Source organism: Diabrotica undecimpunctata, chromosome 9, assembly GCF_040954645.1.
Source record: "Diabrotica undecimpunctata isolate CICGRU chromosome 9, icDiaUnde3, whole genome shotgun sequence".
Classification (NCBI taxonomy): Eukaryota; Metazoa; Arthropoda; class Insecta; order Coleoptera; family Chrysomelidae; genus Diabrotica; species Diabrotica undecimpunctata.
In genome coordinates, this window is record NC_092811.1 from 121,257,464 (window position 1) to 121,273,260 (window position 15,797).

A 15,797-nucleotide genomic window follows, 5' to 3' on the forward strand; every position below is an offset into this window, starting at 1 on the left:
CTGTCGTCTGTCATCAGTTGTCACTATATTAGTCGTACGAATTGGACTGTTTTCAGTGATTACCGTATTCAATTAGTGAACAACAACAAACAAAATTTACTACGTTAATATACATAATATGATAACTTAACGTGCGTGAACAATAAAAAAGCGATTTTGAAGTTATGTTAAGCTAGGTTCTACTTTAGCGCACGTGGGAAAGCAAAAGTTAATAATAATACTACGAGAACGGTTTTTAGATGATTGGAGATAAAAATAAGATAATATTTTTCACATTTATTCTCAAAGTAGCCAAACGTATTCAGTTTTTAGGTTAAATATTCCATATGCATGATTGTTTAATACTAACAATGCAAATGTTATTTGAACGTAAAAACAATAATACTGGAACGTAGTGATATTATAAAGTGCTGTATGCTAAATAGTATACATCAAGGAAATACATGAAATAAATCATACAAATCTAGAGATACTTTTAAGGTGCTTTATGCAAGATAAAAGCCTAGCCAAACCTGCGTATCCTTTACCCGCTTTACCTTCTTTCATGTCACCTTAAACGTTCATTAAGATTTCTGTCGGCACACACCTTTATTTTATCATATTCGTGGGCATATATGCACCAAGTTAATCGAAGTTAAAAAAGGACTTAAGAAATATCGAAACTACTTCTAAAGAAGATGCCCAGATGACTAGGGAAGATCTAGCAGTCCCAACAAGTCGTCTTGTAGAGTAGTCTTATTTGAGATAACAGCAAGATGATGTAGCTCAGAAATGTTTAACCAGAGCTCACACCATACCTTCATCTACTTTCCGAGGAAGAACGCAGGCAGCTAACCGAACTTAAGCGCTGATAAAACTTATTGGTGAAGGTCCATTTGCTCATTTGAAGGATGTTGACTAAAGGACAGGAACTTTGGGTTGATATGTATTGAGGAAGAGTATTTTAATGCCAGAAAGGAATTTCTTCATGAAAAAAAGGAGTAGTACGAAGTTAACGCTGAAAAAATCCTTAAATCTAAATTGTGCTAACAAACCTTTCGGAGACCAAAAGGATTTTAAAGTGACATTAACCGGTCTTGATAAACGAAATAAAGAACTAAATCTGTCGTTTGGCAGCTGGACAGCAAAAACATATGAAAACTATAATTACTATATATACAGTATGTCGAAAACCCACACATAACGACAGATATTTATACGCCTATTCATATCACCATCCTGTACATTTACATTCAGTCATTAAAACACTGATTACAAGATACGAAAGACTTACAGACGAAGAACATAAAAATGAAGAAATACATAATGTGAAGGCTTCTCAATATACACCATCTAAAAGGCCCAGAATGCTCAAAGGAGAATTATGAACCCAACAGAAGACGAAAAAACCGTTTGAAAAAACTATCATATCATCTGTAAAGGGTTCAACAGAGAAAATGACAAAAGGTGCTGAGAAAATACAAAAAAGAAACGATATTTAATACCGACGGAGAAGTCTCAACTATTTTACCATACGCAACAACAAAAAAATCATTAGAAAATCAAGGAGTATATGAGATTCTCTGTGGGGACTGTGACAAATCGTACATCGGATAGACCAATCGAAGAATCTATGTGAGACGAGAAGAAAATCGAAAGGAGAGAGAAAAGTCGCCTAAAAAAATGTGAAATCAGAGAAGCATTAAAAATTGAAAAAAATCCTAACAATCTAAATCAAAGAGATGATAGGTACTCAAAGGCTTCCGATAATATGGAAAACGGTGTTGAAGAAGATTACCAAAGTAAACCAGGCAACAAGGCTGAAGAGTAGGACCCAACTTACCCATACACGTACAGGGCCAATCACAAGAGGCACTGCCAAGGGCCGCTTGATGGGATCGCGCCAAGATCTACCAGATAAAAGTTTTTTTTGGGGGAGGGGGGGGGGGGTAAATATGTCTTTATTACTCTTGATTTAAGATTTTTGTCGATTTTGTCAGTGACACATTTGATGTAAAGCCGCGTTTATTGGCGAGACAATTGTCATTGGACAATTGTCATCACGTGGTTGCGGATTGTCGGAGGCCAGTCCAGTTGAACGAGAAGATGTTTATACGGGGCCAACTATTGCCATGGCAGTAGGCAGCTAAAACATGGTCGACTGCTCGTCATCTGTGGTGTCCGGTGAGGGAACTGGCAAAAAACAAGACAGCACTACTTGCCTACACCATTCACACGGCGCCAATTGTCGCGACAATTGAGATTTCGAGTGGTGGGGGGACTCACTGGGCGCAGCTCATTGTCCTCAGTCTACTCCCGGAGACAACTGAATTTTGGGCCAATTGTGAGGGCAGTTGGCAAGGCAATTGGCCTGAAGTGTTTAGACGAAGACAATAATTTCATGCCAGTCAGTTGTCTTATGACAATTGTCTCGCCAATTGTCATTGTCTAAACGCGGCTTTAGGAAGAAAAATTTTCGTATGATGAAGGTCTGACTCGTTGGGTTGACATTGAGTGGGAGATTGATGTGGAGTAGAGAGCCCAGCGGGTCTACTTGCATCATCGCAAATGTGCATTGATCTGGAGACAAGGTGACTGGATTCATTTGTGAAGGTAGGATGAGAGTTGGCATGCAAGTAACAATTGGTACAGAGTGATGAAAACCTTGGGTTTGGTTTTTTTTATGAAAACCTCGAGAAACGGTAGGGATAAATCAGTTTCCACCTCCATAGTGAACTGGATACTAACTGGAACAACAAAGCATCTCTGCCGTGTGGCATCCCATCAACATGTGGGTTTGAGCATTGATGTGGATAGTGCTTGGATCTCGAAGTCTTCCATTAAGCTTTACTAGTTTCTGGAGATGGTATTGAATTTGGGAGATGAAATAAGTGTTGGACATACAATGTTTAATGAGAGGTATGTTTACTAGAATATCTGATGGTGAGATAGGATATTATTTAAGAAGTTCGATAAAATGAAAAGAATTTTTGACGAAGGATGAAGCATTTTCTGCGAGAGGATGTAGAATTTTGGCATGGTTGTGTAGTGCAGATGTATGCACTGACAATGGGACGTAGAGAAATATCGAGTTTGTGAATTTTGGGTAGACCATATATTCGAGTTGGTATGGAAGACTTTTCAGGAGGAATTAGAGATTGTTTTATTTCAAGAGAAAGGGAGGTTTTACCAATAATGGCTGTTGCTGTTTTCTCTAGATAATTTGTTGGATTATTAGGAATCGGTCTGCAGTCCGCAGTATTATCGAGATTTGAGAGTATGTTAACGTAAGAAGTGTTTACGATGACGGTGTCATTTCCTATATATAAATGAAAACACAAAACAGTATGTTGCGATGTACTGATGATTTGAACGGAACACCACACATAATGAATAAGCTTATGAAGATTAGAATATTTAATTAAACAAATTAGGAAAAACCCTCAGATTAAGTTAAACATGTCGTAGTAACAACGTTGTTAAATTTTATCTGTTATATTATTGCAGAACAAAATTAGTACTGGCATCAATTTAAATAAAAACATATCTCAATGCATCTTTATCGTCTAAATTTATTGCTACAGGAAAGCGATGTTGCCAAATATAAATTATCTTTATATTTAATATACTTATACCAAAAAAATATCAGAAAAATTTCTGTAGGAAAGTAGTAGCGGGTAGACACTTTCCTACGATCCCGGTAGATAATAGGTCTACTTCAAGGAAGTGACCCTGCCCACGCGAACCATGCTTTGTTCTGAATTCTTTACTGAATTAAATTATGTCACATTCCTTTATCTTTCCAAAATCTAGTTACCTATTCCTATCCCCTCCTGATAAATGACAGCAGCGATCATCAGTACCAGCTTAAGGCTGGATCGGCTTGAAACTGGTCTACCACAAGCATGACTGTAGCTGTTTGAATGATTATGGTACTGTAATGGGGAAGGCAAGAGAAAAACCCCCTATTACATTTATCAAAAATCTAAATGGCAGAAGGCTTATTCTTTGACGAAGTTAGTGCTTGAAAATTAAAAATAATAACAACCGCACGAAAACATTTGTAAAAATAATTGTAGGAACTTGCATTTTCAACAATTTCAGTCCTTACCATTTTGTCGAAAAGTTAAAATTGGCGGAGATATTAAGAAAAAATGGTTCTCCTTTTTTTATTTTCAAATTCAAGATGGCGGCAACGCAAGGTTAGGCCTTTTTTTCGTCTAACTTTTCGCCTAATTTTTGTGAAAAGTTTATATATATGTGAAAGCAAACTGATAGGACGATAGTTTTTTAGATCTGTTATGTCTCCTTGCTTGTGTAATAAAATAATGACTGCATTGTTCCATTGAGAAGGATTTTTCCTTGGTAGATGCATTGGCTGAAAAGCTTGGCCAAAGCCTAGATAATTTTATCTTCACCTAGTTTGATCGCTTCGATCACTACTCCGTCATCGCCAGAGGATTTGTTAATTTTCATTTCTAGAAGTGCCATTTTGATTTCGTATGTAGTTATTTCTGGCATTAATTCTGATCCCTGGTTTGTGATTTTAGGCAGGGGCTGATCCTGGCTTTCGTCGGTGCTCTCATACATTTTGCGATAAAAGGATTCGACAACTTTAAGGATTTTGGTTCTATCAGTAGTAATGTTTTTATCTTTGTTTTTATTTTGACATATTTTTGTTGCCTATGTTGTTCGTATTTCGTCTTAAAGCTTTTAACCTTTGGTTTCTTGAATTATTTTAGTTATTTCTCTTGCCGTCTTTTCGGATTGACCGGTGGATATCTTTATTTAATTTCTTCATTGTTGTGTAGTTGAAAGTCGTATATATATATATATATATATATATATATATATATATATATATATATATATATATATATATATATATATATAATGAACCAGAAGTATTTGCTGACAACGTAAGGAAGTAAACGTTAAATAGTGGGTTTGCAGCAATAAAAAATGAAACGTGTACTCTTTTAAATTTTTATTCCAAGCTTTGGGACATTGGTTATGTCCTTCATCAGGGAGCTACAAATGTGATTAATAAATTGTTGGCGTTGGTATAATTAATTAGAAATTGTTTCTACTTACAAACTTAACGAGGTTGTATCAACGAAGATGTATTATAATGTTGATAAAATTTATCATAGTCTCTCATCTTTTTTAGTATATAAAAACTATTTTTATGTTTAAGAATTTAAAAAAATTACTGTAAATACAAAAACACTTAATTATTCTAAATAAATACGTGACATTATTTTGACAAAATTCTTTTAAATGTCAATTGATAAATTATTGTTTGTGTTATTATTGCATTTATCTAGTAGTAACAAATAGGAGAACATTTCATTTAGATGGCCAATATCCGTTCTATGATTCATTGTATTATTATTTTGGCAAATGTAGGTCATTTCAAGAAAAAGTCTTTTGGTGATGTTACTTTCCTGTTCTACTACTTTGATGTTATTATAATCTATCTGATGCCCATTTTTAAATACATGTTCACCCAATGCAGTTTTTTCAGGATGCAGTCTATTATCTGACTTGTGGGATGTAATGCGATCTTTAAGGCATCTTGATGTTTGACCATAGTATACTTGTTCACATGATCCGCACGGTATACAGTAAACAACATCTGTTAAAGACAAGAGTGCGGATTGGTCTTTAAGTTTAGAAAAAACTTTGTTAACTGTTAGTACCGTTTTATGTGCAATTTTGATATTATTAATTGATGAAAAAATTCTACTTAGTTTCTGTCCAATGTCCTTAATGTATGGTAGAGATACATATATAATTGTAGTTTGTTGTGGTAAAGGATCTACAGGTCCAATTCTATCTTGTAATACAGACAGATTTTCTTCGTTTCTTAAATGACTAGTTAAATTTTGTGGAGTGTTAAACAAAATTTTCTTTAGTAGTATACTTGGGTATGAGTTTTCAATGAATAGGTTATAAAGGATAACCTATTAGATTTTTTGTATGGAAAGCGGTATCGCTGATTTTAAGGACACGATTTTTCATTTCTGTAACTAAATTCAGTTTCATCGAATATTTATGGTATGATAAAAAAACTAACATTAAATAAATAATAAATAATATTAAATAAATTAAATAACTAAAAATCTAACAAAGACAAAATCATAAAATAATTTAATTAATTATACCAACGCCAACAATTTATTAATCACATTTGTAGCTCTCTGATGAAGGACATAACCAATGTCCGAAAGCTTGGAATAAAAATTTAAAAGAGTACACGTTTCATTTTTTATTGCTGCAAACCCACTATTTAACGTTTACTTCCTTAGCTATATGCTTAGAGTAGGAAATAAGCAGGAGACATTAGCTGGCCGTTGGGTATGTGAAATTGAATCAGCCCTAGTCTCTGCGGACGCAGGGATGCGGAAATATCGTTGTAAGACACTTTATATAGACTATTTATTTCATTTCCAAGTGTATAACCTACTAGGAAGTTGTTTGAAAAAGGTGTTGGTTATTAACAGGTTAACAGGTTGTTCTCTACCCAGAATTACGCAAGTCTATTTCCCTTATTGTTCCTGGTACCGAGAGTATATGTTTTTATGTTATCTCTTTCAGCACAATGACCAATTTTGTCGTTAAAGTCACCCATGATCATCGCTCTCTCGCCTCATTTTGTCAGTCGTATTATTTTATCATCCATGTTGTTATAAAATTTTTCGGTTTATTCCTCTGACTTGTCACTTGTTAAAGCAAAGACCTGAATAATATACAGTGTGACCCATTTACACTGGAAACACCTCTATAAAATTTGAAGTTGTTAACCGATTTTAACCAAATTTTTTTTTAATGTCATGTAATAAAAGGTCCCCAAATCCGACACCCTGTTAGGGTAAAAGGAAGGGGAGAAAGAAAGAAAGAAAGAAAGTAATAAAAGGTCTATTGCGGGACAAAAGATGAAATATTTAGTTAAATTTTCAGAGCATTCTACGATACCTTTTCTTCGCCGAAAATGGAGAATTTGTATTAGCGATTATTTTATTTAAAACATTTCTACGCCACTGGATTTAGAGTGGCTTCAAATAGCTATGACAAAAATTTTATTAAGATATATTTATTAATAACAAACTTATGACAACTTAAAATTTTAAAACTCACTAAGAAAAAAAACACTCTGTATTAACGTTAAAAAAACACTCTAACAGAAACATGGAAACATAATTTTAGTTTAAATCCTAGTTGCCTCTACCAATCCACCATCTAATTGGATACATTTGTCGTAGCGTTTATGAATATTCCTAATTACATTTCTTAGTTGTTAGGGAGTAATTACTGCGCATGCCTGTCGAATTCTTGCACAAAGTTCGTTTACGTCTCTTGCACGGGTTTGGTAAACTTTTTGTTAGGTAACTCCCCAGAGAAAGAAGTCTAAAATTGTGAGATCTGGAGATCTGGGTGGCCAACCTATCAACGAACTACCCCAGTCTATCCAACGGTTCGGAAAATTTTCATTTAGCCATTGCTTCACGGTTCTGGCGTAATGAACTTAACACCCATCTAACTGGATATACAAATTTAATCGTTCATTAATTGAGAGCTCATGAATAGCATCCCACAAGTCGGTGTTTAAAAATTATAAAAAGTTCTGTGAGTTCAAGTTTTCTTCAAAAAAGAAAGGACCAATAACTCGCTCGTTCAGTATACCACACCAGACATTGATTTTTTGAGAATACTGGCTTTTACAGTTTATTACCCAATGGGTATTATCTGCTGTCCAATAGCGACAATTCTGTGATGATCGTGGCTTCTGTGGCTTCGTCGGTAAACAACACGTTTTTAAGACATCGCCGAATACTCTCTCGAGGCACATTCAAATATAAACTGGCATTCCTTAAACTGGCATTAGGGTTATTTCTGAAATGATCTAAAATGATTTGATCATTTCCTTTTCTTCTTTGTAACGGGTTATTTTTTAAAATTAGTTCTGATACTGCACCATATTCATTAAATATTCTATTAATTTTGTTTACCGTACCGCAGCTAATATTAGGATGATTCACATGTCTGTCATTAAATATTGTACAAACTTCCCTGGCACTTCTATCGTTATCTCCCAAAAGACGTATAATTTCAATTTTTTCTCTCAAACTTAATCTTGCAACCATGACACAAAATATTATTAAAAGAATTTGAAGTAAATATTGTTGCAGATATTATGCATAAATTTATGCTAGCACCGAAATTTTTATGCACAAATAATGTCAAACAGTAATATCGTTGTCATGGCAACTAAGATTTAAGTTGTAGCATGTAAAGTTAATAATAATGTAAGTGCGTTACTTGCATTAAATTTTTATGCTATTTTAAACATTTTTTTGTCTAGTAGTGGTTTATTATTAAAATTATTTGAAAAATAATTAGTTTTGTGGTTATCTGTTGATACAGGGTGTTCCTTTTTGACTCTTAGCTTAGTGAGTTTTAAAATTTTAAGTTGTCATAACTTCGTTATTAATAAATATATTTTAATGAAATTTTTGTCATAGCTATTTGAAGTCACTCTAAATCCAGTGGCGTAGAATTTTTTTTAATAAAAAAATCGCTAATACAATTTCTCCATTTTCGACGAAGAAAAAGTATCGTAGACTGCCCTGAAAATTTAACTAAATATTTCATATTTTGTCCCGCAATAGACCTTTTATTACATGAGATTAAAAATAAATTTGGTTAAAATCGGTTAACAACTTCAAATTTTATAGAGGTGTTTCCAATCTAAATGGATCACACTGTATAAGGTTCTATGGGTTGTTCGTAATTTCAACATTGCTACTCTATCATTTATGAAAGGATGAAGTCTATGACCGACTTGGCAATTTTGTCCGATACGTGTTTTTTGTTTCCCTGAACCAGACCATCTTAGTTCACTCATCCCCAAGATGTCTATTTTCATTCTTATCATCTCGGCCTCAGTGTTTGCCAGTTTCGCGGACATGAATAAGCTACGCACGTTCCAGGTCATATAATGCGTACTATTCTGTCATATATTTGGATTCTCTCTCCACTTCCTTGCTTCTCAATAGTAGTTGACATAAATAGTAGTAGTAGTTGAGGGAGATTCTTCGCACCGTCTCCCCATTTAAGGAGTGCTCTGGACTGAGCACTCCTTAAATGGGGAGACTGAAATGGAAAAATCTTAAACAACATAAGATTCGCAGACGACACCGCTGTTTTTGCAAACAGTCTGGAAGCATTGCAATGCTTAGTAAATAGATTACGTCAAGTCAGTATAATTATGGACTACAAATGAACGTTAAAAAACCCAAGTGCCTGACTATTTCTAAGCAATATACAGTAGGAAGGCTAGATATCGAGGGAAAACAAGTATAAAGAGTGAATAACTACAAATATTTGGGAACCTGGGTAAATGAAAACAATGACCAAGGTAGAAAAATAAGGACACGCATTGAAATTGCAAGACAATCATTTATAAAAATGAAAACAATGTTTGTTAATCGAGACCTTCCCCTGGAGCAAAGGATAAGAGCCTTAACATGCCACGTGTTCTTGACTTTGTTGTATGGAATGGAAATCTGGACACTAAAAGTGGATATTATAAAGAAGTTGGAGTCATTTGAGATGTGGTGCTATAGAAGGATTTTGAAAATACCATGTGCCCAACGAGTTACAAATGCAGAAGTGTTATGAAGGCTACAAAAGGATTGCGAGGTCATAAAGCACATCAAAACAAGAAAGCTGGAATATTTAGGCCACATTACCAGAGGTGCGAAATATGGGATATTAAGGCTCATAATTTAAGGTAAAATCAAGGGTAAAAGTTCTATAGGAGGACGAAGAATTTCCTGGCTAAGAAACCTAAGAGAGTGTTATAGTTGCAGCTCAGTAGATCTTTTCAGAGCAGCCGCCAATAAGGTACGGATAACTGTGATGATAGCCAACTTCCGATAGGAAAAGGAACTACAAGAAAAAGAAGAAGACTGAGGGCCATTTTCTTATTTTCGTCTGCCATTTAGATTTGTGGGAAATACAATGGGGCAGTTTTCATCTCATCAAATTACTTCAGTCATGCTTGTGGTATTTCAGTTTCAAGCCAGTTCAGGATCATTTCTTCTGTGTCTTGAGCTGATACTGATGGTCGCCGCTGCCCTTCTCCAGAGAGAGATAGGAAATAGGTAATTAGATTTTGTAAGAATAAAGGGATATGACATGATTTCTCTCAGTTTGATTATTCTTGTAATCTTATGTTTATTTTTAGTTGGATGACCTGTTTTGTATGTGCTAAGAGGCATATATCATTAGCGTAACCTGTATCTTCCAATTTTTGTTAATCCTCAATAAATTCCTCCATTAGACTTTACCTTTGTTAATAAGGAGTCCAGTAAAATGTTAAATAGTAGTGGGGATAAAACACAGCCATGTTTTACTCCGTTTAGCACATATATAGGGTCAGATGTTATGTGTTGTGTAGTAGTTGGTTTTCTGTATCACTATAGAGTTCTTTGATGAGATTTATTATTGTTTATGCTACCTATTGCAATTTTCTTTAGTACTCTCCATATGGTCTTATGTGTGAGCGTGTCGAAGACTCTTTTGAAGTCCACAAAGCATATGAATTATAGAGAGTTGAATTCCTGCGACTGTTCTAGTGTGTTAATTTGATCTATGAATGATGGGTTTGGTCTGAAACTGGTTTGTTCCTTCGTTAAAATTGACTCCACACTGTTTGCCAATCGGTTGTTTATAATTATTGCTGTTAATATATTTATGGTATTCTTGAGTGTGATTCCTCTCCAGATTTTGTAATATTCTGCAAGCATGAATGTCCACAAGCCAATTCTAAACCACTTCAAAGACATTATGGATAGATTAAACGACTACTAATAGATCTACACAGATAAATAAAAAACACGAATGGAGTGGGGGCAGCAATTTTTTCCAATACTTTTAATGCTAAATTAAAGCTGCATAACAACTGGACTATCACCAAAGCAGAACTGTACGTAATCTTCGAAGCTTCAAAATTCATTAAAAAGGAAGAGGAATTACGCAATCACAACTGACTTAATGCACGCCCTTTGTAACATCCAAAACATATACTCCAGCAACTCTGTACATAAAAACATTTACAAAGAACATCAAAATGTAGCAAAGGAAAATAAACACGTGCTATTAATCTGTGTCCCACCTTATATTGGAGTAAACGGTAACGAGATTATGACTGCCTAGCGCACGAAGCAACAGCAAAGGATGGTCAAGTACAACTAAATAAAATATTGCCAAGTGATCTTAAATTGTGCTTAAAAAACATAGTTAAGTCAAATTAAAGACAAGGTTTACCAAAACCCACTTTTTTGTTGCCTAGAAAAAAACCAGTTTACTTTACTCAACTCCAACTTCACCGCCATTCACATCTTTACCAAATTACAAGAGACAACCCACCATACTTCAACCAGTGTCAAACAAACCTTTACAATAAAACATATTTTAACCTATTAATGTCAAATATTTCACGAACCGAGAAATAAGCTCAATCTTCCCAATATTCTTAGAGACAATCAAAATCTAAACATCATAAAGCTGCTAACTACATTTAAACAAAAATTTATGTACCAAACTTAATATTGTAACATTTGTATCTTTCCATTTTTGTCAGTTATAATCCCAGTGGTTCCGACGACATTAAGTAAATAAAAAAATCAAAATGATAAAATTGTTCCATTACCGCGTTTCTTGCCGATAACGCGCTGGCGCGTAGCACAAGACTTTAGCTTGACGCTGACGTTCAGACTTTTATTGATTATCATATTGGATTATTTTACTAGAGCTACAACAGGGCTTTTTATATTTCAGAGGCAGATAACTAGGAGTATCAATTCTCTAATTTTGTTCTTGGTTCTCCGACTAACGAGTTTTTGTCCCAACAGAGTGTATATCTTTTGGCTTTGTAATAATTATTGTAAATATTAGTAACAGTATTTGGGTTCTTTTACATCTCTTTTAGTTAGTTTATATTTGAATGGCATAGGGTGTGCATATTGAAGTGTAAAAATGAATAAAAATAGTATAAATGACGATATTTTACCAAGTGGCTCAAATTCAAATAAAAAATAAAGTTAGATACGAAAAAGAATTATCAGATGAAGAACTATTGAGATTATTAGAAACAAGCGATGAAGAATTTAATGAGTTTCTTGATTCAGACAGTGAGAATCTGAGGATGAAATTAAATGTACACTGTTCCACAAATGAACAGGAAGAAGACACTAAGGTAGCTTTTTATCAAGATCTAGAAAGAATCTATGACTCAATACCAAGAAATGACATGAAAATGGTGATAGGCGACACAAACGCCAAGATCGGAAAAGAAGAGGAGTACATAGGGATAATAGGGAAACATAGTTTGCATAGAGACACAAATGAGAATGGTCAGTTTCTAATAGATTTCGCAGCTGGAAATAATATAATTATCAGTTCGACATGCTTCCCACATCGGGACATACACAAGGGCACCTGGATATCACTTGACGGAAATATAATCAATCAAATAGACCATATACTGGCTGAAAAAAGAATGGCGAAGAGTATATTAGATGTAAAAAGCAGAAGTGGCGCAAGCTGTGACTCAGACCATCTGCTAGTACAGACACGGTTTGGATGCAAAATCAGTTGACAGGCAAAGGAAAAATATCCAAAACAAGAAAAACTAAACTTAGATCACCTAAAAGTCGCTGAGGTACAAGAAAGATTTGAGAGAACAGTGGATGAAAAATTACTAGAAGAAAACAGAGCAGACTCCACAATAGAAAACCAATGGAACACCATAAGCAGTATCATACTCAACACAGCGAAAGAAGTCCTAGGAACAAAGACACAACGGAGAGAAGAAGCATGGTTCGATGAAGAATGCAAACAAGCTATACAGGAAAGAAATGAAGCACATAAGAATTACATACTCAGACGTACTAGAGAGAGAAAAACAGAACTTGGGAACAAAAGACGAAGAGCAGATAAACTGTGCAGGCAGAAAAAGAGAAAGTACACAAATCAACGGATACTAAACATAGAGAGGGAGTTTAAGGAAAACGAAACACCAATTTATCAAACATCTAAGACAGGGATACAAACAGAAGACCAACCTCTGCAAAAATAAGAAGGGTGAAATCATTAGCGATATGGGCGAAATTAAGAGAACCTGGATGACATATTTTAAGGAATTACTAAACAAAGGGACACAACCACCATTACAACAACAGAGGCAGCAGCAGGCACGACAGGAGGTACAACAACAAGAACTGGGGGAAGATGGAGAAGAAAATGAATTAACTAGACCCCCAACGCTAAAGGAGGTCCAAACGGCAATCCACATACAAAAAAGCCATAAAGCACCGGGAATAGATAAAATACCGACAGAACTACTCAAGCAAGGAGGAAGGAATTTGACACAACAGATGTACCAGCTAATACGAGAGATATGGATAGAAGAAGAAATCCCCCAACAATGGAAGAAAAGTATAATCTGCCCTATTCATAAAAAAGGAAACAAACTGTTGTGTCAGAATTAAAGAGGCATCTCTTTACTTTGTTCGGGATACAAAATACTCACAAACATCATTAATCGAAGACTCCCACCTCTCACGGAAAAAATCATCGGGGAATATCAAGCAGGGTTTAGGCAAAATAGATCTACCATTGACCAACTATTTACAGTTAAACAAATACTAGCCAAAGCATGCGAATATGACATGGACGTTTACAATCTCTTTGTAGATTTTAAATAAGCCTATGATTCAATAGATAGAACAATTCTACCTAATATATTGGAAGAATTTGGCATACCATCAAAATTAATACGACTAGTGCAAATGACAATGACAGAAACAGAAGCACATGTATGTATTCAGGGACAGATCACTGATGCGTTTACGATAACGCAAGTACTGAAACAAGGCGATGTACTGGCTCCAACGCTCTTTAATCTTGTTCTTGAATATGTAATTAGACGGTTGACGGTGAGCGGAAATAACATACTTATAAACAAATCTACCCAATTAGCAGCATACGCAGATGATATAAACATAATGAGCAGAACAGTGAATGCAGCGGAAGAAACCTACGTTGAGTTGAAACAGAGTGCAGAAGCAGTAGGACTAGCAATAAATACAAATAAAACAAAACTACTCATACAAACCAGATCAAATAGACCGGCGCAACACTTTATTGACGATATAGAACATGTGAATAGATTCACATACCTAGGAATGGATCTGGTTGCAAGCAATGAAGAAGAACCGGAAATAAATAGAAGGCTTATGCTGGCAAATAAAGCCTATTTCGCGATGGGTCACATATTCAAATCGCGAGACTTACAAAGGAAAACAAAACTCCGGGTATATAAAACAATAATCAGGCCCATAGTAAGTTATGGTTGTGAAACATGGGTGGTGACACAAAAATCTGCCAATGCATTAGATGTGTTTGAAAGAAAAATATTACGTAGGATACTGGGCCCAATAAGTGAAAATAACAACTGGCGAATTAGGTATAATAGAGAAATATACGAGCAATATAGCGAACCAACTCTAGCACAATACACTAAACTGCAGAGATTACGGTGGGCAGGGCACGTGGTCCGCATGCATGAGAAGATAGAATCCCCAGAAAATTAATAAATGCAAGGGAAAAGACCTGTTGTCTTCGAAGTCGATGAAGCTGCCAGAAACTGCCTGGGAACGCGTTCATGGAAAAGAACAGCGGTAAATCGAAATGATTGGAAAAGCTTGCTGAAGGAGGCCAAGGCCCCATTTGGGCTGTAGCGCAATTGGATGGATGAATGGAGGATGAAATTGAAAATAACTTACCTGCAGCACTTGTTGAGCGATGATGGAAGCGATAAATGGGAAGAAAATTTTGATTGTATGAAAAATTTCCCTTTTTTTAAAACACCCGGAGTTACTAATACAAGTTTCCGATAATAATTCAGTTCACTTTTTTCGAATGCTACTTACAGATGAATGTTTGCATCAAATACGCCATGAGACTAACGGGTATGCCCAGTACGTTTTCTTGTTGAACGTAGGGGCGACACACTCTAGATTGGAAAATTTTGACTCCCGAAAAACTACTAGTCTTTTTAGGATTGGTTTTACATATAGGTTACATTTCATTGCCCAGGATTGAGGATTATTGAAAAAAGAAAGATACTCTTTTTGTTGATGCAATTTTTTCCACTTTTATGGATCGAAATAGATTTATGGTCATACTGCGTTGTTTGCCTTTTAGTAAAAATCAAGAAGAGGGAGAACAAGTATCTGAAGACAGAATGTATAAAATTAGACCGATGATAAACTTTTTAAATAAGAAAATGGAACAAGTTTATTATCCTGATCGTAATATTGAGCTTAGATGAGTCAATGGTATTACACAGAGGACGACTTAATTTTAGACAATACTTAAAAAATAAAAAGCATAAATATGAAATAAAGTTGTTTAGAAGGGAAACTAAATGTATGCCATTGCATTTACATGGACAATTTTTACAACAGCTTTGATTTAGCCAAAAAGTTGCTTGAATTTTCAACTACTGCACAGGAACTCTTCGAATTAACCGTAGAAATATTCCTGGAGAAGTAAAACAAGAAAAACTTACTAAAGGTGCAACAATTGCTCGTTGCCGAAAAGGGGTATTAGTTGGCAAATGAAAGGATAAGAGAGACGTTTACTATATAACAACAGAATCTCAAAACACCTTACAACAAGTTACAACAAGAAGAGGTCAGCATGTAATGAAACCAGAGCTTATTATAAGATATAATGAAAATATG

The 15,797-nt window shown here is 35.0% G+C and overlaps 1 protein-coding gene across 1 annotated transcript in view; it reads right to left on the reverse strand.

Moving 5' to 3' along the window:
- The window catches only part of LOC140451299 (uncharacterized), a gene marked incomplete at its 5' end in the record, with an annotated part of 33,281 nt that overhangs the window by 7,669 nt on the left and 9,815 nt on the right, over positions 1–15,797 (reverse strand). The gene's annotated exons all lie outside the window — the stretch shown is intronic.